This window comes from Meles meles, chromosome 21 (assembly GCF_922984935.1).
Source record: "Meles meles chromosome 21, mMelMel3.1 paternal haplotype, whole genome shotgun sequence".
NCBI classification, from domain to species: domain Eukaryota; kingdom Metazoa; phylum Chordata; class Mammalia; order Carnivora; family Mustelidae; genus Meles; species Meles meles.
Window position 1 is genome coordinate 26,850,261 of NC_060086.1, and position 4,769 is coordinate 26,855,029.

A 4,769-nucleotide genomic window follows, 5' to 3' on the forward strand; every position below is an offset into this window, starting at 1 on the left:
CCCAGGGTTGTGTGGGCGGGGCCCAAAGAGCTGTCCAATGATGCTTTCCGAAGGCCGAGGGAGCGGGGAAATTGTCCAACCAGCGTGTGGGCATAGCACCAATGAGCGGGAAGGATAGCTGACGTGGGCGGGTCACTGAGACCAACTGCCATTTTGCAGCCTTCTGTGAGCCTTGCCTGGCACCTCTGGGTCCTGCTTCTTGGCCCCGTGGGCGCAGCACCTCAGAACCTCCAGACCCATGGCCACTGGATGACGACGCCCTCTTTCACCTCCCGTACTTCCTCCTCAAGGTCGACACAGAGGAGGAGGGAGTGAGCGGCCCTTGGGAAGATGCTTCTCTGCACGGAGGTACCTGTAGGGCCTGGTGTCAGGGCCTGTGTCCCCGGGGGCTGGGGCCTCGCTGGGAGGCGGGCCTGTGTCTCAGGAATACACTGGTTTGCCAAAAGGTCGCTGTCAGCTTGTGCGCCCCTCATTTCACAACTGTGAAGAGCCCAGAACGGGGACTCATTTACGGAGCTGCTAATTATGTGCCCGGCCTGGAGACAGCGAGAGTGGAAATGCGGCCGAACCAGGCAGATGAGGTTTCAACCTTGTTTGGCTCAAGTCCTGCTACAAGACCGACTTGAAGCCAGTAAGTGTAGTGTTGATGGGGGAGAAGTTCCGTTCTCCTTCTTGAGTAGGTTACATTCCACTATGGGGTGTCAGGATCCCCACCGTGCACCGAGATCAGGCCAGTCAGGGTGTGTGTGTGTGTCTGTGTCTGTGTGTGTGTGTGTGTGTGTGTGTGTGTGTGTGTGTAGGGGGAATGGCCTTCTTTTTGGGTGGGTTGTGGGTATCAGTGATTGGAATACATGATAAATAGGACTGACAGGATGTGTGAGGGACTCACCACCTGGCTGGAAAAGACAGGAAGGAAATAATGACCTGTGATATTCGTCATTACTGTTTTGCATTGAGTGCTGAGAAGTACAGGGTGCATCAGAGTTTGTAATTTCCTGAGTAATCTTTAAGCTGAGACCAGGAGGCTAAGAAATGAAGGCAGATGTGGGAAGGTGTTAAGTTAGAGCCGAGAAGGATGTGGACTGTTCAAGGAATTGAGAGAACGTCCTTGAAGCTCGGGGCATGTGGGGACTGTAGGACGGGGAAAATCAAGGTTTGGGATGAAGACTTGGACTTTTTGTAGGGTCTTGGAAACTAATCATAGTGACTGAAAACATGGGGTCCAGACCCAAGCAGATCCTAGCTCTGCCTCTTATGAGCCGTGTTGCTAAAGCACTGTACGTCTCAGTTTCCTGATGGGAGAAATGGGGATGATGATAATCCCACTTCATAGATGATCGTGAAGATGAAGTGATATTTAACATGAATAAAACACTTAGCGCCATGTCTGACAGGTAGTAGGGGTCAGTGGTGGTTGGTTCCAGAAATAAATAAACACATGGATAAGTTTTGAAGACTCGGAGGCAGTCCGCGGTGACATTTGTGAACAGCTTTCAGGTGCTGCTGACCACGTGTGTCACACTGTTGAACTAGAAGTAATTTTTCTCAAATGGACAGTTATTTGCCCAGAGAATCTGCAGTGCCATTGAAATGACGAGAGGGAAATAAAATGCTTTTCAGAACCATGTCCCAATTAGGTGTCCTTAAAATTTCCTGATAAATTGATTTAGTATTTGTTGGTAACCATTTGTGCAAACTTGCTTAAAGTAAATTGCTGTAGAGTAACTGAGACACAGAATAAGGTCAGAGAAGTAGTATAACTAGAGCTTGGCTTTTCTTGACTCTCTATGGGATAGGTGTTTTCTGTTTTGTTTTTGTTTCAGGTAGGAAACATCGTTATTATTGGCCTTGATTCATTCATCATATAGTGTCCAACATGGATTCCGTATCCAGATAATCTGCCTGGTGCATTACTATGCTGTCCCCTCTAGTTCAGACACCAGGCCAACCCCACCAGCCCCAAAAGTTCATGCTTGGGGTGCTGATTGCCAGACTGTCCCAGGAATGGGCCCCTCGGTCCCTGGCCTCTATTCTGGCCAGGAGTTCTGGGGAGAACAAGGCTGGAGCCTGACACTCTCTTTGGTTTTGTGATCATTTAAAAAAAACCCAAAAAAACAGAGGAGACAAATGTTTCACAGTCTTTAAAAAAAATAGGAGTCTGAGGAGAGAAGCCAAGGTCCTCCGCTTGGGAGCCCCGTGGGAGGCCGAAGCATCCGTGTCCCTTGAGGTGTGCTGACCCAGCTGTGGCGTGGCCGTCCTGGCGAAGTCACTGGCCAGAGCCGTAGGGCCAATTGAAGGTACTTGCTGACAGCAGCATGTCTCGGATCAGCGTCTCGGTGGGTGTCTTGCCCACCAGGCGCATGAAGAACAGCTGGGAGTTGAGGGAGGCTGGGAGGGCGCGCAGGGCCGGGAGCCGCAGCAGCGGACGCCCGAGGTGCTGGGGCTGGGACGGGGAGTGGGCCCGCACATGCTCCGTGAGGGCCACCTGCGCCTTCTCCTGCAGGTGTTCCTCGTGCGCTGGTCGGAGAGGCCACAGGGGTCAGGCGTGAAGAGCGGGATGGCTTTGAGGCAACCAAGTGGACCTGCAGGTGCCCCAGCTTGTCCACCTGCTCCTGGAAGACGCGCACCTGGTCCGTGAAGGGCACGGCATGCAAGCGGGCAGCCCTCAGGCAGGGCCCCAGATCGCTAGCCACCGCCACAGCCGCCCACTCTGGGATCTGGCCTCGTGCTGCAGCCGGTTTTCTCTGGGATAGTTTTTATAATTTCTCTGTTCTTCTCTGTCTCAGTTTCCAATGCCTTCCTGTGTCTGCAGCCTAAACATTGTAGGGGAAGTTTGGGTTTGGAATTGCAGAGACTAATTAGTTGTACCCAACCCAGTGCAAACCAGAAAAGCATGAAGGACTTTTTTTTTCTTTTTTTTTTTTTTTAAAGAGTTTGTTCATTTGACAGTGAGAGATCACAAGTAGGCAGAGAGGCAGGCAGAGAGAGGGGGAAGCAGGCTCCCTGCTGAGCAGAGAGCGGGATGCAGTGTTGGATCCGAGGACCCTGAGACCATGACCCTAGTGGAAAGCAGAGGCCTTAACCCACTGAGCCACCCAAGCGCCCCTTGTGGGGATTTTTTAAAGAAAAGATATTTGCTTAGGTCCTACTTTAGACTCACAGAGTCAGAGCCCTCCGGGATAGGCCCCAGGGTACAAGGACCAAGCATGTTTACCATCTAGACGCGTTTCATGACAGCTCTTTTGGCACTGGGCTTTCCATTATCTGAAAAAACATTCAGCGAGATTGGGAGAACCCATAAACTGACGTTCGATGACATTTAGCAGGGCTCTGCCCTTCAGGGTCTGGGATATCGTGATCTGCATGTTTGGTGTAATGTGTTACACCCTTAGCTCTTGTCAGAATGTTATGGATTGGGGTGCCTGGGTGTCTCAGTGGGTTAAAGCCTCTGCCTTCGGCTCAGGTCATGATCCCAGGGTTCTGGGATTGAGCCCCGCATCGGGCTCTCTGCTCAGCAGGAAGCCTGCTTCCTCCTCTCTCTCTGCCTGCCTCCCTGCCTACTTGTGATCTCTCTCTGTCAAATAAATAAATTTTTAAAAAATAAAATAAAATAAATTTAAAATTTTTTAAAAAAGTTATGGACTGTTTTTTCTTTTGTTTTTTTTTTCTTTTGTTTTGTTTTGTTTATAAATTTTATGCATTTAACAGAGAACGAGCCAAAGAGTATAAGCAGGGGGAACAGCAGAGAGAGAGGGAGAAGCAGGCTCCCCGCTGAGCAGGGAGCCCAAAAAGAGGCTGGATCCCAGGACCCTGAGATCATGACCCGAGCTGATACCAAGAGTTAGATGCTTAGCCAAACTGAGCCACCCAGGCACCCTTACAGGACCTGATGTCTTAGGAAAATAAGTTGCAAGGCTAAAGAAAGAGAAGGGAGAAAGCGAGGACTTAATTAAAAGAGGCTTGTGAGACCTCTTAACCAATGGCAAGGTATGGGTCTTATTCTCACTCAGGAGAGTATTACACTCACTCTGTATTAACAAATACAGAGAGTCAAAATATTTATGAGATAATCAGATCAATTTGAACTGTGACTTGACATGTCATGATATTGAGAAATTATTTTGAAATGTTTAAAGAGTGATGATAATTTTGTGGGTATATCTATGTGTGTGTCCATCAAGGGCAGTTTTGTTCCCTGGGAGATGTTCAGCAACGTCTAGGACATATTCGGTGGTCAGAAACAGGAGTGAGGAAGACACTCTCCACATCTGGTGTGTGGAGACCAGGGGTGCTGCTAAGCATCATAGTAAGCTCAGCACAGGGCCCTCAGCAAAGAATGATGGGGCCCAAGATGTGGGGAATGCCAAGGTTGGGAACCCCTGTTCTGGAGACACATGTTGAAGCAGCCATGGGTCAAATGATAGGATGAAGATATTTGCTTCAAGGGGCGCCTGGGTGGTTCAGTGGGTTGAGCCGCTGCCTTTGGCTTGGGTCATGATCTCGGGGTCCTGGGGTCGAGTCCCTCGTCGGGCTCTCTGCTCGGCAGGGAGCCTGCTTCCCTGTCTCTCTCTCTCTCTGCCTGCCTCCTTGCCTACTTGTGATCTCTCTCTGTCAAATAAACAAATAAAATCTTAAAAAAAGAAAGATATTTGTTTCAAAATGTTATGGGGGCTGTGGGGATGGGCCGTGTGTTGAGAATTATTTAAGTTAGTGATGGGAGTTCCTTATACCATTTTCTCTACTTGGGAGTGTGTATGTGTATCTGTCCA

General features: G+C 49.6%; 1 long non-coding RNA gene across 1 annotated transcript; it reads left to right on the top strand.

Annotated features, from left to right (window-relative positions):
• Positions 1 to 497: 497 nt before the first annotated feature.
• On the top strand, positions 498 to 2,969 carry LOC123933821. Its single transcript, XR_006816685.1, has 3 exons — positions 498 to 631; positions 1,824 to 2,297; positions 2,504 to 2,969. It is a non-coding gene; the product is annotated as an uncharacterized LOC123933821 (long non-coding RNA).
• The last annotated feature ends 1,800 nt before the right edge of the window (positions 2,970 to 4,769 follow it).